The sequence below is a fragment of the Emys orbicularis genome, chromosome 3, assembly GCF_028017835.1.
Source record: "Emys orbicularis isolate rEmyOrb1 chromosome 3, rEmyOrb1.hap1, whole genome shotgun sequence".
Lineage (NCBI taxonomy): Eukaryota > Metazoa > Chordata > Testudines > Emydidae > Emys > Emys orbicularis.
The window spans coordinates 191,759,150-191,784,708 of record NC_088685.1 but is presented as its reverse complement, the minus strand read 5'-3'; positions in this window follow the sequence as shown (position 1 = coordinate 191,784,708).

Here is a 25,559-nt window from a genome sequence, read left to right as displayed (position 1 = left end):
AGGGCCGCTTTGCCGCCCGCTGCTCGGGACTATCTCGACCGGGTCCTGCGAGAGGGAACACCCCGCCCACCCTCCACTCCGAGCCCTCCAGACTTTTTCATCGGGCCCCTGCCCCGTGGACCCAACCAGCCCCCTCCCCGTCCATTTGCCATGAGCCGGCTGCACCATCTGCAGCCAGTTCTGTTCCGGACCGCGCCAAGGAAACATCTATACATGCTCGTGCTCCATGTTCTTCATGTCCTCACCCTCGTGTCCCGCCCCGATACCGAGTGGCGGTACCTTCTGCCACCTCTGGAGGGTGAGGAGCCCCGGTGGGCCAGCCTTTATTCTGCTCTGATCCCGAAGCCCACCGGGGACATCAGTTGGCGGCTCCTTCACGGAGCCGTGAGCACGGGCATGTACTTGGCGCGGTTTACCCCTATCCCAGACACCTGCCCCTTTTGCGGCGTGAGGGAGACCCTGGCGCATGTTTACCTGGAGTGCGCCAGGCTGCAGCCCCTATTCCGGCTCCTCATGGATATTTTGTTGAGATTTTGGTTGCACTTTTCTCCTCACCTTTTTATTTATGCACTCCCTATCCGTCGCCCCACAAAGTCGCGGGACCTCCTGGTCAACCTCCTTCTGGCCCTAGCGAAACTGGCCATCTATAAAACCAGAGTGAGGAGGTTGGCCGATGGAGTTTCCTGTGACTGTGGGGCGTATTTCAGGTCCTCCGTTCTTTCACATATCCGGGCAGAGTTCCTCTGGGCGGCGTCCACTGGCTCCCTTGACGCCTTTGAGGAGCAGTGGGCGCTGTCCGGGGTTCTCTGCTCGGTGTCCCCATCTGGTTCACTTCGTTTGACCCTTTGACCTCACTCCTGTCCCTGTTCTTTTATTAGTTGTCCCCCGTAATTTTTTGGTCTCCAGGTCCTGTGGACCCCCCCTTAGGCTGGGGGGGATCCTTTAGCAGTGGGCTGGCTTTGCCCGCCCACTTCCTGGATCCCAATAGGTCTGGTCACTCAGGGAACAGAAAACTACTCATCCAGTGACCAGTATATTTGCCCTCTACCAGACTCCTGTACCCCACTGGTCTGGGTCTGTCACACAATCCATATCTGGAGCCAGATCCTAATTTTATCGTTTAAATTCCACATGCTATGCCTGACTTATTGTAGTGGGTGCAATGGGTACAAAAATGTTAATATAACTTAGAGCCTTAACTCAGCTTCCTGTTGTATGGTGAAGACAGCAAACAACATAGGGGGGAGGGATAGCTCAGTGGTTTGAGCATTAGCCTGCTAAACCCAGGGTTGTGAGTTCAATCCTTGAGGGGGCCAGCTAGGGCTCTGGGGCAAAAAAAAATAGTTGGGGATTGGTTCTGCTTTGAGCAGCAGGTTGGACTAGATGACCTCCTGAGGTCCCTTCCAACCTCAATATTCTATGATATGTTTAAAACATACAGCATAGTTGTAATGTGAAAAATGAACAATGTTCCACACATCTGATGTTGATTGTGAACTTTTCTGCAGCCAAGTGCACTCAGAGTTTCAGAAACCCTTCCCCGTCTTCTTTGATAGTTTTTCTTTTGTTAGCTAGTTTTCTAGTGACACTGGACACAACGGCAGCAAAGCAACGGCAGTAGCATCAATTATAGCTGCAGAACTAGTGGGAATAGTAGATTGCATGGACCCCTAGTGGGAGAGGCTGGCTATGTTTTCTGTGTCGTTTTATTTTATTTTTTTAGTTTCCCCTTTTCTTTGTTTGAAGCATGAGATACTGAGCTTTATTCTACCCTCAATGGAACAAATAACTCTACCTAAATAGTCTCAGATACAGTTACAATTGTTAGTCATGTAAGGCCTCTGCCTCCATTCCATCCTGCCTCACTTGACAGCTGGGGATTCCCCTGATATGGGCAGGATTCCTGAGTGGCATAGATGCCATAGCTACTTACTGGTCTCTATACCATCTGCTCTTGCCTTCCTTCCACCCAGTGTATGTGGCTTATTAAGGTCAAACTAGAAACTAGAGTAAGTGTGCGCAGGGCCGCCGAGAGCGGGTTCGGGCCCCGGTGAAAAAAAAATTCGGGCCCCCCAGCAAGGGTGGACCAGCTAAACAGGGCCGACGAGAGTGGGGGAAGCCGGGCCCCGGGCCCCCTTCTGGACCGCCGGGCCCCGGTAATTTATACCAGCTTCCCCCCCCCTCTCGTCGTCCCTGAGTGTGTGGCCACAGCACCTTGTGATCTGCAATTCCTGGCCATCAGAGCAGTCCCCAGGGAACCGTTGCAGCTAGTGTAGCTTATAGCAGCCATTCAACCACCTAGGATCAGAAGGAGTGGAACAGATTTAGCACTTTCTCTTCGGGTCCTGTGCTGAACACAGGTCAGCCAAACTTCAAAAGAAGAAAAAGATTGGAAGGTGCTGTAGCAGCTTGTTTTGTCTCACAAAAGCCTCAGGACTGGCCTCACTTCCGAGAGCCACAAATTGAGACTTTAAAAAAAAAATCTGGGACATTTTCACTAAAAACACAAGCGCTAAACAGCTTTGAAGTGTGCTCTTCTCCTCCATGACACATCTGGAATTCCTGCAGTCACATCTGTACTTACAGTAGCTGCCATTGAAGAAGAAAGGCAACTGTGGCACAAATAGCCTCAGAAGCCACTTTTGAAAACTTTGGCCTAAGTTTTCAAACCTATTTATTCATTCCAATGAGGCAAATGTAAATCAATAGATTTCAAACTCCTTTCAAGATTAAAAAAATAGATTGAGTAATTAGTCCTTACATCAAATTACAGCATGGTTCTAGGAAATGACATGTTTCCAGCTCAGGAGAAAACCTACCTGGAACAATAACTTGAAGGCATCCAAAGATGTTAAACTAAAATTGTTAATGATAACATTTTAGGGGGTTGATGTTACCCTGAAGAGCTTGGCAAGTTTTTCCATACAGCTGACAGTTTATTCTGGCCAGGGTCCAAGAGAGCCTCATCTCTCTAACATCTGTGGGTTTGTTTTAATTGTACTTCTATTTATCATTTTGGGAGCCTTTAACTTCATTTTGTCTTCATATTTGATTAGTAAGTTAATGAGGAGCCAGATGCTTCCCTCCATTTATGCTGACGAAGAGAAGCAAAGCAGGTGGGAAGGATGAAGAGGGTATGCTCCACAAAATGCTTTCTTCCCTCCTCCAAACCCCATTACTAATGTACCAAGCAATAGGGGTTCCACAGGGTGGGAAGAATTGAAGATGGAGAACAGCTGCTCTGTATGCATGCTCCTCTCCTCATCAGCCTGGAAGCTAATGCAGCTTTACTACTCTCTCTATGGCTGCCTTCAGAGAGGTGCCTTGGGCATAGGTACTGGGGGATAACCAATGGACGTATGGCTCCTGAGGGAGGTGAGTGGAAAGTCAGGCAGCACACAGAGTGCTCTGTACCCATCATGACTATCCTGGGATCTGAGGAGATAGAGCCAGGTTTCTGCATAGCACCTAAGAGTCCTCCCAGTTGCAGGTTACAAACATTACCCTCTTGAAGAGAAAATATGGAGGAAACTCCAAACTTGCTGACATTCCATTGTTCTTCTACCTTTCTGTTCCTCACCCAGCTTCTTCTCATTTGATCTCTGACCTCAACGCTGTGAGTTAACAATTTCCATACAAGTTCTTGTAACAAGCTGATGAATTTGGGAAGATTGTTTTAACTGTATTAATTTGCACTGGTAATTTTTATTAATCTTTTGAAGTAAAATTCAGTCTCTAAAATGTAATTTATTGGCACATTGCTTGGATGGTGAGCTCGACTAAGGCACAACGTATTTCAGTTAATTCAGGGTTCATGGATCAAAAACTTTAATTTATTCCCCAAAGAGGTGCAGTGCTAGTTTTCCTCACCACTGTGCCAATAGGCCACACATCTGGCTTGGAGAGACAGTTGGCCCAGTTCTTGTTGCTCTGCACCATGTGTTTTCAGTCACACCAGCACAAAGTGAGGGCAAAAGGCTAACAAATTCATGTTGCACTGGTGTAAATGACTACACAAGAAGCAGTCCAACAGGCCCACTATCTAGAAGTGAGGGTATAGTTCAGTTTCCATTCACATTCGCTCCTTCACTTCTCTGCTGAGATTTCAATGAAGCGTGCCTGTTCATACAGACAAGCTGCGCATCTGCACGGCCACGCAGCAGGCTTTCAAGGCCATGCAGGCAGGCAGGGAGAGGTGCCCCTCCCCTGGCCAGGCCCAGGCCCGCTGGAACTTCTGGGGAGCGGAGCCCCTCCCTCGGCCCAGGCCAGTCCCACCAGAACTGTCGAGGAGAGGAGCCCCTCCCTCGCCCCGGCCCAGGCCCACCGGAGCTGCCGCGGCTGGGGAGAGACGCCTGTCACCCACCCCCAAACTGCTGCAGTGAGAGAGGGCTGGTGGGGAGTCCTCTCTCCCCGCCGCAGCACCGGGGCAGCCTGCACGCCAAACTCCTCATCCCTGGCCCCACCCCAGAGCCTTCACCCCTAGCCGGAGTCCTCACCCCCTGCACCCAACCCTATGCCCCAGCCCTGAGCCCCCTCCTGTACCCCAAACTCCTCATCCCTAGGCCCACCCCAGAGCCCACACCCACATCCAGAACCATAATCCCCCCAAACCCCAACCCTCTGCCCTAGCCCTGAGCCTTCTCTTGCACCCCAATCCCCTCATCCTCGGCCCCACCCCAGAGCCCACACCCCCAGCCAGAGCCCTCACCTCCACCCCACACTCCAATCCTCTGCCCCAGCCCTGAGCCCACTCCCACACGCCGAATCCCTCGGCCCTGCCCCCACCACATGAATTTTGTTATGCGCACCAATATGAAGGTCACATCACCTCCATATTGGTGCACATAACAAAATTCATTCTGCACATGGATGTAAAAAATTAGAGGGAACACTGTGGACAAGGGTTGTAGCTGTTTCAATATGCACACGTATCCACTAAGAACTGGACTAATAGCCCTTACTCCACATGGGCAACCAAACCACCATTGCATAGTAACAATTTTCAGCCACTCTGACTGACTACTTGGATTCAAACTAGAGGTGAAATGTTCCATATCCTGTCATCAATCCCCTGACATACAAGACATAGTATTTTTATTCTTTGCAGACCCAAAGTATTGTTCTTTAAACTGGTCTATTTCATGATGAGGTCATCATCTCTTGTATATAATATTGTTATGCATAGCTTATTTTTGCATAGGTTTGTAAAATTGAATTTTAAATAAAATTACTCCATAGCAAAAGTCAGTGGGAGAGATCCTTAGCTAGTTAAAGCAGCATAGCTCCACTGAGTTCAGTGGAGCGGTGTCCATTGGCACCAGTAGATAATTTGGCCCTATTTGTTTTTTGTGTGTGGACAGCTAAAATGAAGCATTGCCCCCCTTCTTCACAGATACAGTGTTTTGTAAGTAGGCTCTGCCATTCCAATGAATACCCACAAATGTGGCATTTGCTAACATCTTTGTTTATAGTCCTATCAAAACCATGATACAAAGATGGCTCAGAAGTTCACCTGAAGGGCACAGCTTAAAATGCACATAGAAGCAGACTCTTAGCAAAGCCATTGGCAGTTTAAGGCTGTGCATCCTGGAAGGATTCCTGAGTAGCAGGTACCTCAGATCAGCCATTTTGGGGGTGGGGGAATTAGAAACACAGCAGGAATTGAGTTCATTTCAAGTTCAGATTTATCACTGATTTGAGAGTTAAATGCACAGAAGTAATATACACATAAAGATCCAGGCTAACTTAAGTGTCGTCCTTAAAATGGGAAGCTATGGTTTGGAGGGGACAAACCCATGTAATAACCATTCTCCAGAGATCCTTCAAATGCAGCAGCTGCTCTTGGAATCTCTGAATTTGCACACCCTGTTCAATCAGTCACGCAGAAGAAGGGATGGGGCTCTCCAAGGCACAAAATAATCAGCTTTCTCCTGCAAAGGCACAGAAACTTTTCAAGGATATTGGTCTGAAATGGTCCCAATACTTCTGTACATCTTTAAGGGTGTGCTCCCCCCCCCCCACCCCCTTCATCAATGTTAAGTACAGCTTTGAAAATTGTATATGCAAACAAGAGATTAGAGCTGGTTGGAAAATGGGGTACTTTTTCCACAGAAAATTTGACAAATGAAAAAAAGGTCTTCTATCCATTGAAATTGTCACTGACTTTTTGTTGAATTAACCAAAAAATTCAAACATTGTTTGGTGTTTGGCTAAACAATTTTGGTTTTCACTTTTCTGGTAAAGAAAGGAGCACTTTGTGAGGAAAGCAAACACCTTCCATAAAAATTTTCATTTTATCAAAAACCCAATCTTCCATCAAAAAAAAAAAAAAAAAAAAAGTTGAGAGAAAATGTTTGACCAGCCTTACAAAGATACTTTAGGGGGGAAAGAAGAAAAGGTAATAGTATGTTGGCTAAAATGGTTAATTTGTAGCGAATGTTGCAGATATCATGTAGGTTTACTGCAAAGAGCTCTACAGCTGCCTTCCTCTTTAAGCTATTCAGCAACTGCAACTAGTGTAGACTGAAACTGCCCACTAATAAATAGACTTGTTCACACTTATTGTCTTCATTGATCTGGCACAGATACAACTGGTTGGAGTTTAGCTTAGCAATTCTGATGATGTTACACAAGTGAGAATAGAGTCTGAAGCTTGTTTAGTCTTAGGCCAGGTCTACACAACTGGGGGGGGGGGGTCGACCTAAGATACGCAACTTCAGCTACGTGAATAGCGTAGCTGAAGTTGCATATTTTAGGTCGACTTACCTGGCTGTGAGGACGGCGGCGAGTCGACCGCTGCCACGTCGCCGTCGACTCCGTTTCCGCCTCTTGCCGCGGTGGATTTCCGGAGTCGATGGCAGAGCGATCAGGGATCGATTTTATCGCGTCTTCACTAGACGCGATAAGTCGATCCCCAATAGATCGTTTGCTACCCGCCGATCCGGCGGGTAGTGAAGACGTGCCCTTAGACATGTGGGTCCTGCCAGGTTAACAGAAGTAAACAGCAATTAACACTCATTTTGTCAACATAATCTGAATATACCTAGGGAGAAGATCAGTTAAGTAAGACAGTGCCATTTTTATATAGTAATTTTTCATAGTAAAGCAATATATTAAGCTAGTTAAGGAAACCCCACATAAGAAAGGCAGCAAGTAGCAGATAGTAAAGTAGCTTGAGACTCTGTGAAAAGAGAAGATTTACAGTGAGGAAAGGACAAAATGAAAGTAATGTGACAAAGAAGATTTTAAGTTCCATGTTAGTGGGGATTCTGTCAAGCAGCAAGAAACTTAGTAATGAAATCTAAAAAGATTATAAAGGGCCAATGATGGCAGAAATTAGACAATGTCCAGATAATGCCTGTGCAGATGGTAATAGTGAAACCATGGGGACTGTGGTAGACATTAGAGAAATAAATAGAGAAAATAAGGAAAACATTTTAGCCCTCACAATCAAGATGGTTAGTCCTGCTGAAAATAAAGATCAATCTGGGAATTCATGGGGAAATTTACTGACGTTAAATTCTTGAAGAAAGATCACCATGCTGTCTTAACTGACGATAGCTTTAAACAGTCAAAATACAGGGTCTTCAGGGATTAGAGAGGAGAAAAAATTACAGTTGCCAGAAAGTGTAGTGTTCTAATATGGGCTAGCTACCTTTCCAGTTGCAGTGCCTGCTGTTGGGGTATGTGGTTTACAGGCATCAGAGACCAAGAAGGGGAAACAAACAAATCTGTGAGCAAGTGAGTGTGAATTGCCTCTGACTTCCCCCATTGTAGTGTGTTAACTCTCCCAGTGACTTCCTGCACTGGCCTGGCATGTGTAAGAGAATTTGTGCCAAATTATGCAACAAATTTTAGAAATGATCAAGATTATTGATACTGAAACTGAAAGAGGATGGTCCATGAATCCTATCATTCTATCTGTTTGTCTGCCTAGGTAGTATCATCACAATATCAGAGTTCTTTTACTCTGTATCTTTCTCTCTCCATTCCATTCTGATTCTAGGAATATGGTCAAATGACATAGCAACTGCCAATTGTACTGACAGTTTGGCAAGTGGTGGCCTATTTGATACCTGTTGTCATGTCATATTCAATAATACTCTGAAAATTTTCATTCTCCAGGCACCACTAAAATACTCACTAACAAACATATATAAATGGAGGGAATGCCATGCTTGAAAAAAAAAGGTTTACAAACAACTGGAAAGGCAACTCAAGAGACTGTTAAATGATTAGTATTGAGCCGCATGGATCATTTGTCTCTGACTTTCATCTTCATGATACAAACTCTTTTGTCATGCTGCTGATTCCCCTCAGCAGGACAAATTCTTTAAATATCTAATTAAGCTCTGTGTGATATCTTAGGTAATTGAAGAATTCCAAGAAGCGCTAGCCTCATATTACACATTGTTGTAACATTCTGTATGGTACAGTATTGCAGTCACATGCATATTATTGGTGTGTTCATTATTTGAGTTTATTGCAAAAAGTAAATAAATACAGCACTCTTGTTAAAAGCCTACTTACCTTAAACTGTCACTGTTTAACCAGTTTGATAAGGAGGGGCTGGAATTTTCAGGGTTTCTGGGGCACTTAAATTAAGATAGATGTGTATGATTTTCCAAAGGGGTATGCTAGCTGCATGCAGCACCACTGTGCTCCCAGGGCTGAATGTACCTAATTTCTGGGCATCACAAGCATAGCTAAGGGTATTGAAGCCCAAGTGGAATTTTCAGACTCAATAAGGGGCCATCTGGTAGAGTTACATGGATAAAATTTAAGCGTAATCAATGCTAGTAGACACTGATCCAGTTTTGGTCAAGGTGCCAGGGCATCACTGGAAGAGCTGCCTTAGAAAGCTTCTTATACAGAAGAAAAAGGTGGAGAAACAACAGGTTATTGATTGTGATTCAAAGTTGAAATTTATCCAAAAAAGTGAGTTGGGATACAGGGGAAAGGGAGTGGGAGTGCACATTTCAAAACAGCAAGAGATGGAAAGAATAATGCACTCTCCAAAATGTGGGCGGGGAGGATGGAAACCAAACAGTGAGAGAGAACTTTGCAATGGGAGAGGGAAGAAAAGTGGTCTTAAGATACCAAGACTCAGTAGCTCTGGGTTTGGATCCTGGCTTTGCCACAGACTTCCTGTGTGATGCTGGGCAAGTCACATCTTTGTGTCTTGGTTCCCCATCTATAAATTTCAGAGATTTTAAGGCCAGAAGGGACCATTATGATCATTTAGTTTGACCTACGCCACAGAACCAAGCAATAGTTTCTGCATCAAAATGGTGTTAACAATACTTCACTATCTGACAGGAGTGTTTGCAAGGGGTTCACACACTAGGGTGATGGGGCCACACAAGTACCGAGACAGACTAGAGTGAAGGCAAACACTCGAGGGGATAGGAGTAAGTCATTCCTGGAAATGACATTTAATGGGAAACAAAAGCACAACAAATAAATATGTGCTTCAGAACAGCCACAATGTTGCCAACTTCAGCAAATTTCCAACTATTAGGAGTTACATAATATATAACTTTTAATCTGTGTGAGGAGTAGCAGGAAAAAAAGAGAAACAACTTGCTGGGCATTTTGTCATGACTGATGTAAGACAATGGCCTATAACTAGAATTGCTGAAGATAAAATGAAATGCTACAATACAAACAGTTGTTTCACACAAGCAAATAGCTGAGGCCAAAGACAAATGAGCTCTAGAGGAAACCACTATTTGCTGTTTGTAGCAAGAGATAAATAATGCACATGAAGCAAGACTTCCATGTAGGGAATTCTTGCAACTGCAGCAGAATGAGAAATAAAAGTGGATCTAATCCAGAAACTTGATTTCCTAGGATGACATAGCAGTCACTAATCCAAGGTTTAAATATAAGGTTTCAACCTCTGAACACCTGACACCAGAGCCAATTAGGGGTCATTCCTGGGGAGTTTGGAGAATTAAGGATAAGAGGTTATTACATAAGAGTCTAAAGTTGGAGACAGGGCAACTCTAGTTAACAGGGCAATGCATGGTTAACAAGAAATCATATTTTATTAGGTATTCAGATTATGTAATGGCAAGCTGGCTAGATAATCTAGGGCTTGATCCAAAACTCACTGGAGTAAATAGGAGTCTTTCTATTACCTGCAAGAGCCTTTGGATCAGGCCCTTGCAGAATTCGGTGTCTGCTGGCTTTATCCCTGATCTCCAAAGGCGGATTACGGTTTTGTGGGGCCCCTCACTCCTTCTGCCTGCAGTCCAGGGGCCCTCTTTCCTCCTCCCCCTCCCCAAGTTTACATCTTCATAATCCAATTACAGTGCAAGAGAACTAATTAAACCTAGTGGATAATGATTGTAATAATAGTACTTAGTATTTATATAGCACTTTCTATCTTCAAAGCACTTTACAGGCATTAAGTAATTAATGAATAAAATGAATTTAGAAATCAATGCAGGAGCATAGCCTACGATTAGAATTAGCAACTCAATTATGCTCCCTCTCTGACCATTACACTTGTAAAAATGCTCCTTATTTCTTTTACTGGTGTGCATTACTTAAACTGAGACTGAATTTCACAACCACTGAGATCTAGGAAACATTTTTACAGAGTGCACTGAGCATTCGCTGAGGAATACAGTGCTTCACAGAACATGCAACAGATCAAGGCCCCAAATCTTCTGTCTACTTCTGCGCTTGGAGCAAAAGGCAGAGAATCCAGGTGCAAGCACCCCAGTATGTTCCCCTTTTCTCAACCGCACAGAAACACTTCCTGGTGCTCTGGAATGATCAGACTCTGCGAATGGACAATGGCTGCCTTCCACAGGATCAACCCCTCATCAGCCCTTTGTGGAAAAGTTCTATACAACTTAATATGAAGTGATGATATAGAATGGTTCAAAAACTCTTAGATTAAATAGGAAGTTATGCCCCTGCCATTTTTTCCTCTTTTAAATTTGATTGGTTTTTAAAGTATTTTTCACAGAACCCTGTTAGTTTCATCCCTATTAAAGTCTATAGGACTTTGCATAAGAGACACCATGCAGTACTGTATACACTAATGAAAACCCCACAGGAGCTATGCTGCACTGCATAGTAGTGTGGAGGTGCAAGGCCTCTAGCAGATTTGGGGAGATCCATGGGCTAAACCCCTATCACTAATGCATGTGAGCAAATCCATCCCTTCCAAAGAAAGCAAACCTGGTGAGGCCACAGCTGGAGTATTGTGTCCAGTTTTGGGCCCACCACTACAGAAAGGATGTGGACAAATTGGAGAGAGTCCAGCAGAGGGCAACGAAAATGATCAGGGGGCTGGGGCACATGATTTTCGAGGAGAGGCTGAGGGAACTGGGCTTGTTTAGTCTGCAGAAGAGAAGAGTGAGGGGGGATTTGATAGCAGCCTTCATCTACCTGACGAAAGGTTCCAAAGGGGATGGAGCTCAGCTGTTCTCAGTGGTGGCAGATGACACAACAAGGAGCAATGGTCTCAAGTTGCAGTGGGGGAGGTCTAGGTTGGATATTAGGAAACACTATTTCACTAGGAGGGTGGTGAAGCACTGGAATGGATTGCCCTGGGAGATGGTGGAATCTCCATCCTTAGAGGTTTTTAAGGCCCGGCTTGACAATGCTCTGGCTGGGATGATTTAGTTGGTGTTGGTCCTGCTTTGAGCAGGGAGCTGGACTAGATGACCTCTTGAGGGCTCTTCGAACCTTAATCTTCTATGATTCTATGATCTTTGGGCAGTAGATTTGGACTTATAAATGCTAAAGAAGAGAAAGAGTTTCTCTGGCTTGCCTTTCATGATATTGCACAACTTCATAACAATAGCATGTCAAATGTTACATGCATAACAATAGTAAGTCAGGTGTTTAAAACAAAAAAGACTTTTTTTATCCCCACAAATGCTCATTATTGAACAAAAATAACTGGCATGCACCTCTTTTCCCATCCAACTCTTTTCTCCAAAATCAACCTCAAGGATTTGCCTTACTGCATCCTTTGTTCATTTGTTTCTTGAAACTCTTCATGAGCTGGAAATCTGAATACCACTATGAATGGTATATTTGCAAGATAGACTAAATAACTTATCTTGCAAAGGTCTGTTGTGTAACAATAAAGGCCAGACTACCCACAGGAGTGAGTAGCCAGAGATCTCAGCTGAGAATGCCCTTCTACCAGCAACCAGAAGTTTAATGTTAGGGACAAAAAAGTATGAGCACTTCAGGCAATCAAAACTGCTCAGTGGAACATAGTGAGGAAAAAGCTTGGAGGCAGCTGGGGGACAATTCAGGCTCTCTATTGATCAACAACCAATACTTTGAAATGCACTTGGAGGCAAAATAACATGGGACACTGGTGTAAAGTATTAAGTCAGCCTATGCTGCATATAGAGTGGGCAGCCACATTCTGCACTACGTACAGCTTTTGAGTGAGCTTCAAGGGGTAAAGAGCCCTGTGTAGAACTCTTTGTAGTACTCCAGCCCAGGAGTAACAAAGGCACAGATAAGTAGTGAAGACTGCATTAGAGAAAAAAAGGTTGCAACCCCTGGCCAGTCACCGGGGAATCCAAGCTCAGTATTGGAGCCAAGACCAAAAGGTTGTAGAACACTGTGACAAAGGCCTCAATAAAGGAAGCAGACTCAATCCCCACCAGTCACTCAGGATGCTTCCCCTTCCCATATGCTTAGCCTCCAGACTGAATCTAAACAAGCTCGTCTCCATCCAGGTCCTTATCCTGGCACTTTGACAAGCACATAGAAAGTGAATAGACTCCAGCCCCCAGATTCCATGGAGCTGAGAGTCATCTGCATATGCATAGTACTGTAGCCCAGGACTACATATATCCATGGAAGGGGGCACAAAGCACTGGGTAACAACTGGAATCCCTTGTGTGAGAGTCCTCAGGTAACATGAGCAAGTAGGTAACACAATCCTCTGAGATCTCTCCGAAAGAGATGAAAGACGCCATTACAAAGTGGCCCCATCAGTCCATGCCAGGTACTACAAACGAACCAGACTAACTTTAGAGAAAGGGGCAATCCTGAAATATCAAAATATTGGCATGTGAAATGACAGCCTCCAAACTGCTTAACTTGTTTAGAGAATGATTCATGCTTCGTTAAAAATTTGTCTATGTAACACTTCTGCCAGTTGGAGTGGGCAGCAAGAAGGGTCGGGTTCAATATCTAGGGGTTCCTTTTCAACAATATAACATAGAACTGGCTTGAGCCCCCACTCAGTAACCTGGGAAAATTAAATGCTACCCTCTGGGTGCCTCTAAGAGGCAAGACTTCACCTCTCACAAGCACAGAGTCTGAGATAGAAAGAGTTTTTCTTTAATAAAAGTAGCCTAGAATAAATCTAGGAAAACAGCACAAGCAGGATTCATAAACATAAAAGCATGAGCAAAACACCCACCCAGAATATGCTGGGCAGTGTCTTTTACTTCACAGTCTTGAATCCAACACCAAAGTTCCTGTAGTGTGCCCCCCTCTTATCACCCCACTCACAGTTGTTGTCCCTGGTCAGCAAAGACCCAGAATTCAGAGGTGCATCTGCCTGAATTCTCCTCCCATCATGGTCGGGGTGGGGGGGCTAAATGCCATCTTGCTCACTATGCCAGCTGCCCATCAGTCACCTTCTGCTGCCACCTGGCTCTCTGTGGTGACCTCTGCAGGTTTGTCTCTTAGTGATTGTCAGCTCTTGGTGATTTTCAGCTCTTAGGCTGGGCAGAAACATTGTCCCACCACAAGTGATTTCAGCTCTTATTGAGCCCTTAAAATAATAAAAGATTCCTCATGGAGCCTATTTAGCTCTATCTTTGAACAGTGGGGAGGAACAGGTTAAACCAGACCACGGACCCTTAGGGAGAGTCCACACCCCCTAGCAAGGACACCTCTCTCCCACTGCCCTTACTTTCACAGGGATCTGGCATTCGAGCCCCTGGCTTACCAAGGTTGTTTCAGCTGAGGGTGACCTCCTCATTTGAGACAGGTTAAGCACAGTTCTTCTCCCCTTTACTCATACAATAAAGACAACAACATTGATAACAGCATTTCACTACCCTTGCATTCAGGAATAAAGTAATTTGTAACCCAACACTAGCCAAAGCTGATCACTTGGAGCTACACAGCTCCTGTCTGCTGGATATCTATGCAGAGTAGGTGTGTGTTCATGTAAATACAGTTTGCTCCTGAAGTCTCTCCCCCTTCCCAACTAGCTGTCAGGGAGAGTTCATTCAGACCCTGCTTACATCTATGAAACTTTCTCATGCCTTGCAGGTTTCAGAAATGTCTCAGATTAGAGTTGATGAACAGTGGTTTATGAAAAAAAATCCCATTATTTAATGGTGGCCAAAACCAGCACAGCTATCTCCTTCCCCAGCATTTCTTTAGCTAATTAAGCACCCCCTACGGAAGCTCTCTATGTCCTGTCTTGATTAAAGACTTTCTTTCCAGGTTAGGAAATATATGTTACCTATTGGACAAAGTTTAAGTCACATGGCATCTATTAACTTTAATAGGAGTCAAGTGACTAACTGCTGTGATCACTGCTTTGAATATTTTGGAGTAAGAATTAATTTATTGCCAGTCATGATAATTGAAAAGCAGTTTCTCTCAAGAATTAATAATCTCTTTATTAAACTCATTCCATTCTAAGCACTGAAAACAGTGTAAGAGGTCTGTTCACCATGCCTGAGTTTCACAGAGATTAGCTCCATTGGAGACAGAATAATACTAACCTCATAAATGCAAAATTTTCAAATTTAGGTTTGACAATAGGCCATCATTTTGTTATGATCATGTGCCATATCACACAGACCAAGCCAATAACTGCTGTAATCATTTTACAGCTTGTGAATGAGTCTTAACCCTTAAAGTTAGGCTCCTAAATCCCTATTTAGAAGTCTAATACGTATAAATAAGTGTGAACATTTTTGCCTAAGTGTCCATCACGATAAGATCAGGTGTCAGTCAAATCAAGAGTCAAATATCAAACACCATGAGCCAGTCATGACCAGTCATGTGTATGGTATGAGAAGAGAGCCCATGATCACAACATGATAAACTTTCTCACTGCTTGTTACCATAAACTCCTTCTTTAATCCTTATCTCCACAGGGCTAAAACTCATTCACAAGCTGTAAAATGGATTACAGCAGTTACTGTCTTGGTCTGTGTGATATGGCACATGATCATAACAAAATGATGGCCTATTGTCAAACCAAGCCATTGTTTTCAGAGAAGCCAAGTTGGAGACATGCAATTAGTTTGATGGATACAAGTCAGTCTTTTCCACTGCACTGAGTGGTGTCCACACACTCTGATCAAATATTTCATTTCCAAATTTACAGTGAAATCAAGTGCAGAATTAAGGTAATTCCTCAACTTGTAACTCCCTGTAGATTTTTTTTTTAATGAAGTGGTAGTGTTACTGCATACACTGTTGTCATGACTGTACATTTTTCTTGTTCTTCTAAGTAATCCACCTGTTTCCCACACATACTTTATCAACTGCTCCAAGAGTATCTAAGCATCACTGAAGCCAAAACATTACAAAAACAGCCTAGATGTCAATGTCTGGTTCACCAGTAGATGGCTCCCTGTTACAATTTTACAATAGGAGCACTGTTGTACTGCAAAAACTAAAGTATCTCTTCACTATAATGGCCTAATTCTGATCTTTCAGTGATCCACTCTGAACACAGGGCCAGACTACCCTGCCTCACATAAAAATATCTGAGAAGAGACCAAGGTGAAGCAAAACTCCATGAGGAATTCCATAATGGAGTCTGCAAGTGAGCAAGTTCTGTGAACACAATTCACAAATTTCAAGCAATCCACTGCACGCCAGAGCATCTTCATAGAGCGTCTCTGCCTCCACACCAGTTCCAAGGCCCCCTGGCCACGTGGCTCAATCCTCACCCACCACTTCCCTTTGATCGCCACAGTACAGAAGAGCTCCCCCCCCGAGACTGTGTTAACTTTGAGGTGGATTCTCCACAGGGCAAATAGGGGAAAGGATGATGCACTTAGCACACAAGCATCTCCTGGTCCACCTTTTTCCTCTCCAGAGCCAAGTTCGTAGGTAACTCTCCTTCAGAGGACAATCTCCGGGGGACAATCCAGCCCATAGATATTGGACTGTGTTAAAGGTTCACATACTGTTCAGTACAAAGATTTGCATACTTTATGTGTGTTCAGCCATTATGACATAGAAAACATGCTGCCATAGATACTAGGCATTGCACTAGAATGAGCTGCCATTGATAGAGTTTCTTCTCCGTATGCCTTATATAACTGATTATGCATGCATTTATTATTAATATTTCACATATAGTTATAAATTGCCTGCTATCTTACAGTCTCTACGTGATTTTTAAAAGTATAAATTAAGAATCACAAAATTCCTCTTCAACATTCCACAAAATTCCCCAGTTTACAGGTGAAGAACTGAGCCACACATAAATAAGACTTGTTCAAAAAGTTACATAGTTACAAAGTTCATGCTGGTGGGAGAGCTGAAAAAGCTTGGCTCCAGGCTTTAACCACTAGATAATGCTCCCTCTCAACACTCCTGAGAGGTAGGCAATGTTATTGTATGTTCACAGACAAGTAAACTGGACACCAAAGGGGTAAGGGATTTACCTAGGTTACCCAGCAAATCAGAGCTGAGTCAGGAATAAAACAGAAGTTCTGATTCCCAGTGCACTGTTTTAACCACAAGATACTCTCTTCCTACTAAAAATTACTTCCAGGGCCCCCCCCCACACGATCAAATGGAAATACACATTCATAATTTACACTGCGCTTCATGGTTATTTCTGACAATGTGCATCAGATGTACAAAGAAAACTTGTGGATGTTTCCTGAAAAGTTACTGACCCAGTGGGTTAAAGTTCTTAATCTTGAAAGTGTTTGATACAAAATATACCATGAAAGCTATTACTTCTGTGTGCTATAGTCACTGCTCCCTCTAATATTCTGATCTTGAGAGAAAGACCCTAGAATGTATGAGTGCATAGAAATATGGAAATGTCCAGCGTCCTAACCTATGGCCCTCAATAAAGAGAACATGTACCGATGAACACATCATATTTTATTAAGTACAGTAGCTAAGAATAACACTAGCTCTTTGTCTGAGGAGAATGACTTCTGTAAAATTGGAAATTTCATTCTATAAATAAGACTTCTACCACATTGTATCTATGTAGGGATCTCTGCCAAAGACAACTGGCAAAGATACCCATCAGGCTCATTCACACGTGTGAGGCTGAATAAGTCTATTAGACTTACAGTGAGGAACAAGCCTAACTAAAACTGCACACATTAACACTCCATGCCTTAATTAAAATGTACAATTGCATACAGCTGATACCTACGAGGCTGGTGAAACAAAGGAACCACATATGACCTTCAGTTAATTTTGTGTCAAAACTTCAGGCAGTTGTGTGGGAGGGGTCTCCATTCAGAGTTTGGAAAGCTTGACACCATCTGGGGCCAGGTCCTGCTCTCACTGAAGTCAATGGGAGCTTTGCCATTGAGTTCACTGACAATAGGATTGGGCCCTTAAAAATACTAGGGCCTGATCCTACAAGTTGCCTGATGTGATTTGGGAGTGTTTTACATGAGGTGCAAACCACTGGAGAATCTGGCCTAGAAATGTAGACAATATTATTTCTGCAAATTAAAAGATTTAGGGATATGCATAGTGCAAGGCCAGACACGATGCATGCCAAGCACCCCTCCCCGAACTCTCTCAGTAAATTCCTCATTGAGAAAAGAAAGAAGTACAAAGGTAATCAAAGGTAAGGAACAATGGGAGATCTTGGTGGTTCAACCAAGCAACTCCACAACCCTCTCCCTTCCACCCTACCCCAGCCACTTACTGTCCCCAGCATCCTTCCTTGTTATACTCAGTTTAGGATCCTAGCCTGCAAAGACTTCCTCCAATGGGACTCTGTGGAGGACTATGCATATTTAGGCTAGGAACTATTTGCAGGATTGCACCCTTAGATCCTATGTTTATTTTAGGCTGTGGTTGTGTCTTTATTCTCTATGCAAAGTGTCATACACACTTAGGGCATAATATACAATTGTAAAATAAGAAATTATTATAACTATTAATAACTTAGATGATGGTTACAGCATTTGCTGTTTGCCACTGTATTTTTAGCCTGATACAAAATGCTTTCTAAAAATCCATGTACATTTTTTAAATTGTGATGTAGTTGATACTCAGTGAAATAAAATATAAACATCTGTTTAATTATATGAGACTCTCTGTAGGAAAAAAACTATGTTGCACTCTTTAATTTAATAACACTAGGCCTCAGCTAATGCACATTTAACAACGGCATTTAACTAAAGGAAATCATTCCACACCCTCACTCTCTCATTAAGCTCTTGTGATTTGCATTTTCCTTGTGCCAGCTGACTAATTAAGCCCCAAAAAGCAGCTTTCAAAAGCTGGGTAAGGCATGATTTATGCAGAGAAGCATCTTTTTTCCCCCATAACAAACATTGTTTTAAATGAAATAAAAACATGACTTGGACTCTGTTAGAATAAAGTATTATCACAAGCAGAATTATCTTAGCTCAGTTTGATTTTAATAAGTGAAATATTCATATTTTTCTTTCTTGTTCTATTGCTTGTGATGGAGAAAAATTACATTTACATTTACTAAATCTGTGCCTACATTTATCAATGAGACATGCTTTTCTATGAGCTTATTAAATCTGCCTGCAGAAATTGTGGCACTAATATGTAGCTGTGGCTAATATGAGGCTGGTAGACCAGTTGCCAGCTCATCAAGCTGAGCACTGACAAATCCATAGCTGGAAAACAGACCAGCTCACCTGTATGTTAGTATTGTTCAAGATAGCTGTGAGACTTGTAAGAATGTGTGTAGTGTTTAGACTCTACAAAATGCTTCTAAGTTGCTGCATGCACTAATTTCACTTATAATGTCTGTTTTCCATGCTATCAGGTGATATGTAAGTTTTGCTTTATAACTGTAAAAATTCCTGCTGTGAACCCAGTCAGGAGGAATGGTACACCACCCATCAAGAAGGACTGTTAAAATTAAATGGGCCATAGGGAAGCATTGTGATACAAAAACTTGGCTAATGGCCCTCTCACACCCAGGAAGGTGCAATATGCAAGAAAGCCCATCCCATCAGCTTAAGTGCTGAAAGGAGGGGATAAAACAGGAACACAAGAAAATTTTCTCCCTCCCCTTTGCTGTTTGGATTCTGACAAGGCTGGAGAGATCCCCAGGGTCAACCTGGGTTAGCCCTAAAAGATATTCAGTGCTAACAGATTACTACAACTGTGTCACCTTTTGGAACCACAGACTAACTTATTTTGTATATATATGCCTGCTTTAACCTGCAAATAACTCTTTCATGTCTTTTTCCTAGTTAATCCTTAATTAGTTTACTATAGGATTGGCTACAAGTGTTGTCTTTGGTTTGAGATCTGAGGTACAAATTGAGCTGGGGTAAGTGACTGGTCTTTTGAGACTGGAAGTAACCTGAATCTTTTGTGATCTTTCGTGTATGGCAACCAGCTATCACTAAATCCAGCTTGCCTGAGTGGCAAAACAGACTAGAATGCCCAAGGGGACTATCTATGTCTCCAGGGTAAGTGTTACAGTGTTTCCAGAGTTCGCATTTGTGACTGGGTTGGTGAAATCCAATTATGGAACATTCAGCCAGGGGGCGTCTGCCCTGCTTTTTTACAGTCTGCCTTGAGGCTGACACTCCCAGTTGTGAACCATTCCAGACAGCGTGACAGCTATATCATCCCATTTGCAATCCATATGGCACATTGTTCAAATGACCTATAATACAGTACAATATAGTGCTGTTTACAAAGAAGTTACTGGTAGGAATCAGTTTGGGTAACCTTAAGAAATGCTTCCAGAGTTATAACATTGGATTTTCCTCAGGAAAATATTCTGTGATTTTATTTTAATAGTCAAATGTAAATTTAAGACCAACTAAAATGCATGCTAAAATCTTACTGAGATTCCTATTTTGTTAACAAATATATGGAGATATACCTATCTCATAGAACTGGAAGGGACCCTGAAAGGTCATCAAGTACAACCCCTGCCTTCACTAGCAGGACCAAGTACTGATTTTGCCCCAGATCTCTAAGTGGCACCCTCAAGTATTAAACGCACAACTCTGGGTTTAGCAGGCCAATGCTCAAATCACTGAGCTATCCCTCCCTATCTATTTAAAAAAAAAAAGAGAAATGGGATTTGAAGGCACGGCCCTTGCAGGGAATAAGCAAACCTCACACTAGTATTGGGTGGTTCAGCTAAATGTATAATAGAGTGTTCGGTCAAAGTGAATAAATAATAAATGGCCTCATTTTCTGAGGTGCGTAGTACTGACAAATCCCATTGAAGTCAATGAGAGTGAGAAGTGCTCAACACATCAGGAAAATAAGGTCAAAAATAATAATAGTTTGTATGTATATAGAATCTTTCATCCATGGGCCAGATCCTTAGCTTGTGTGAACTGGCACAACCCCATTAAAGTAAATGAAGCTGTGACAATTCACACCAGCTGAGGAACCACTGCCATGTACCTAAAAGTGCTCTAGTTAGCTAGCCTTCACACACCCCTTAAGGTAGGTGAGTATTATTATGCCCATTTTACAGGCAGGTTACATTAGATAGGATGCAAATTTTTAAGGGATACAAACCCTCATACTTCAGGTCATTAAGCAACCAACAGCCTGAGGTTAGGAAGAAATGTAACTCTAGAATGGTTATGTCATAAGTCTTTTATAGGATTTCTTGTACATACTTCGGAGCAACTAGTACTGGCCACTGTTTGTGATGACTAGATACTGAACTAGATGGACTATTGGTTTGATCCTGTACAGCAATTCCTACGTTCCCTAAGCTGAGGCACAGAAAGGTTAAGGGACATAGCTAAAATTCCACAGCCAATGGCAACACTAGGAACAGAATTCTGGAGTCTTTCATTAACTAATCATGACCTTGCCTCTCCACAATGAAGTCTGAACCAAGCATAAAAATCTGTTTGTTTGGGCCAATGCAAACTGCAATGCATACAAATAAATAAGAACGTACATCACCAAAGGATGTTGGTGCTTGCACTAAGTAGTGGAACATGGATCAGAAGCTGTCAGGCAAGTCAAAAGGTACAGGAAATCAGCACTTGTTTTAGCACCAGTATGAGCATGGCTTAGAGTCCTTTGGGGGAAGAAAGGAAAGGTAGATAAGGGCCTGTACTGTTTGGAGAGAGAAGGCAATTCTGCACTGCAGTGCTCTTGTGGCAATTGCTGGCAAGTTTTACTAACTGTCAAATAATTTTCCCTACTTTTTAATATTCTGTATTATTAAAAAGAAAGGTAACATGATATGGGAAGTGCACACATTTTCAAAGGGCACACAGGGAGTTTCCTAAGGTCTGTAACTTGTCATGCAGTTGGCATGATTAGTTTTATTTTCTGCAACAAGTTTCTCTAAGCAAACCCTAGTTAATAGCTTCTAGCTGGTGCGGGAGAGTGCATGGCCCAGAATGCCATTTGCTGCTGCCACAAATTGCTTACAACTATTTAGAAAGAAAATTAAGTGAGTCTTAAGTTTCACATCAAGTGACTCCAGTTAGCTGGGCTTTTTGTTTTGATTTGGATTGCTCCACAGAAGATTGAAAATAGATTTGGCTTTAGTAGGTGCACGGAACATATTTTGTTTTGTTTTGTTGCCATCTTGAATAACAATACAGTACTTAGCTCTCTTCATCTTAAAAGCATTGGACAAACATTGACTAATTATTAAGCCTCATAACACTCTCTGACAGTCTGCTGTATAGTAAGAATAATTGTGTTTATAGAAGAGGAGACTGAGAAAGCTCAAGTGAGCAGCCCATGGTCACAGGAAGAATCATTGTCAGAGGCAAATTTAGATGTTGGAAGTTCCTGGCCCTGCCCTGTGCTCACATTGTTAGGCCCTGATCCTGCAAACATTTACACATGGATGTTTCCTTGTGATTTAAAAAGAAGAGCACTGTGTCACAAACCACGGGGTACATTTTCTTGGCAAGGCCAGCTCCCATAAGGAGAGTTGCATGGCAAAACCAGTCACACTGTGTTGCATTTAGCTGTGTAATTCTGATGCTTCATCCCCCCCACCCTACCCATGTACTGCACTTTCAACTCTCGAAGCACTCTATATCTGCAGCCATTTCAGAGCAGAGTTCAAAGAAAACTATCAAAGGACACACACATTCCATGCTCTCTCATGTCCATTCTTGTTTGATTGGTCCTTTAATAGAAAATAGAGGTCTTGCAAATTGAAGTATCTGTGTATTCTTTTTGTATGGAAAAATATAACATTGTGTTGAAAATCCCTCCCTAAAGTCCCCACTGGTATCAGCACAGGAGTGAAAATCATACCTGCTTCTGCTAGGGAGCAGGCAGGCAGCAAGCGTGTGGAAGAAAAAACCCCAAAGACTTGTAAAGAACAGCTTTCTGCAGTACTGCCAGGCTGTTTCCAGAGACGTGAGTGCTGGGCTGCATGAAGGGAGGGATGTAACAGAGAGCTTGGAGAGCTGGCCACTGGAGTTGGACTCAGGAGACCTGGGTTTTATTGGTGACTCTGCCACTGACCCACTGGGTGACCTTGGACAAGTTACTTCATCATTCTCCGCCTGTTTCCCCTCCCACACTTCATCTGTCTTGTCTATAACTATGTGGTCCTGGTCTCACTTGAGGCCTCTAGCTGCTTATTGTAACAAGTGCTGATACCAACCCTACAAATGAGCATGAAGACTGACTTATCGCACCCCAGAAATGGCTGCTGCAGGGTGAGGATGAGGTGGACAGGCATGGCAGTGTGAGGAAGCTTGCACTGACACTGCCTGTGCTGTACTGGCTTTGTGACTCAGGGTACCTCTACCCTGTAGCTGGAGGTGTAATTTCCAGCTTGTGTAGACATACCTATACTAGCTTTGATCAAGATAGCACATCAGAATAGCAGTGTAGCCACAGCAGCATGGGCAGTGGCACGGGCTAGTCACTTGATTACATACCTAGGGTTACAGATGGGATTTTATTTGGGAGGCTAGCCCATCCTGGCATGGCTACAATGCTATTTTTAGTATGCTAGCTCAATCAAAGCTAGCATGTGTACATCCACCTAACCTGGAAATTGCACCGGCAGCTTCAGTGTGGACATACCCTCAGTGAAGGAATCCAGGGCCAGATCCTCAGCTGGTGTAAATGGGGGTAGCCCTGCTGAAGTCTTTCATGAGCCTCAGAACCACTGAAAAGAAAGTGAAATGTTAGTAAGTTTACAGAAAATTGCATAGACGTTAAAATAATTCACAGTCATTTTAAGCTTCCTTCTCTTATTTTTATGTTGCATCCTGTATTTGACTTTAAGTCTACGTCATGTATTTAGATCCTATAGAATCTACAGCTGTGTATTTCTCCTTATCTTATCACTGCCATTCTACCAAGATTCAATCCTATCTGAGGCATATGTGATCCTCCTGTGTTTGGAATCGAGTTGAACTCTCATCACTTGGGCCACAAGGCATCTGCTAAGAGGGAAGAAACCCCAACTGAGAACAAGTGTTCTAATGAGACACTTAACATATCCTAGAGTCATTAATCTTAGAGCCAGTGACATTCACACCGGAGGTATTGATGGGCCCGTCCAACAGTCATTTGACTGCTAAATGGCTCTAGTTCATCCTGGTTGCCTCTCCTCTATATCATATTATCTGTGAATTCTTGGATATCACCATCTAAAAAAGGAAATTTAAAATGCCGACTGTAAATCTTTCCTGGCCACACAAGACACATCACACAGGCTTTCACATCCCAAATCTACAAGAGCATTCAGCCTTTTTTCATAATTCCCTCTGTGTCCTTGTAACTCTCTCACATCCATGCCATGCAGCCTTGGATTCCCTCCCTGACCCAGTTTGCTATCCCTCCACCCTCACCTTTTGCACATTCCTTCTTAAAATATGTTTTTCCCATCAGGCCTACTGACAATATTTCCACCTCACCTTCCCATAAAGTGTATAAAAAAGCCACAAGGACAAAACAAAGTATGGAACTTAAAGAAAACTATTGAGAACTGTTACAATGAACACTTCAAATAAGACCCCTAAATGTACAGTATAAAGCACCTAAATAAGTGGCCTAATTTTCAAAGGTGCTGAAACTTAAATGATGGTGTGTTATTTGCTTTACCATCTAATCCAATTTTTGTAGCCTTCCTATTAATGTTGTGTTTGTTAATTTTTAAATTTAGCATATCTGGTTTTCATGGAAAAGTGTTCACTTGCACTTTGCCCACAAGGTGAAGTTCCGTTATTTCTCCACAGAACAGATATGGCACACTGTGTGGCCTTGAGCAAGACACTTCACCTGCTGTATTCCATGTTCCCCATCTGTAAGGAATTATTCCTATTTACCTTTCAGGGGGTGTTGTGAGGAGTGATTATCTCATGTTTATACAGTACTTAGAGAATAAAAATAAATCCATATGAACTACATTGTGCCTTATAGGTACAGCTTTGAATTATGGGCAGTGTGCAGTTGCCCAGTTGTACTGGGAGAGAAGTAATTTACTGCATCCTTTTAAGATGTGTAGTGTGCTCCCTTGTTCCTGGCCAGCCAACTCTGCTGGCCAGTGCATAGGGGAGTTGAGCCATGCCACCATCAATTCCCAACTTCTTTTTCAACTGATTTTCCTGACCGTAGGAGCTATGAGTCAGGACACCCCTTATGTAGCTCATTTTGTCAGCTTCTCAGATGAGTGCTGCTATTGTAATTCAGTGATTGCAAATATCATTACTTCTGCAGTGCTATCATGATCTTGGCAATTCATTTCACTTCACCTCTCCATTCACCACTATCAGGTATACAATGGGGATAAAATGTATCACACCTACCTCAGAACTTTCCAGGCTGTTGTGATGCTTAATCAACTAACATGTGCAAAGTACTTGGAGATCCTTGGGGAAAAAAGCCCAGCAAAGTTCTAAACATTGATTACATTATCGCCATTATGCTGTGTAGTGAGTCGGTGTGGCTCCCCTCCTGCCCAGAAGAGGGAGCACCCTTGCAGGCACCAGAGTGGGCGGAGCCACCGCCGCCTGTTCCCGCCCCCTGGAAGTCAAGGGGCGGGACAGGAAGTATAAAGGCCGGCCGCCAGAGCTCACTCAGAGCCCGGCCACCGCAGGGAGCAGACGTGCGGCCGGGAGCTCCCGGCCGGGATACCTCCGAGGCCGTTGCCCTAGCTGGCCGGAGCTGCCCCGAGCCCACTACGAGGAGGAGCCGCCGGAGCCTGTCCGCTCCTGTCGTTGGGAGGAGCCCTTGGAACTCCTCCACACCAACCCCGAAGGCGAGACTGCACCAGAGCCCCTCCGCCCCTGCTGTTACCCGGAGGAGCCGCCCGAGTGCAATTGGCCGGATTTCCCCACGGAGCTGCCGGACCTGCCACCAAGCCCCGGCCGAGAGGAGCCCATGCTGGTGGACTGGACTGGGCCCGATGCCACGGA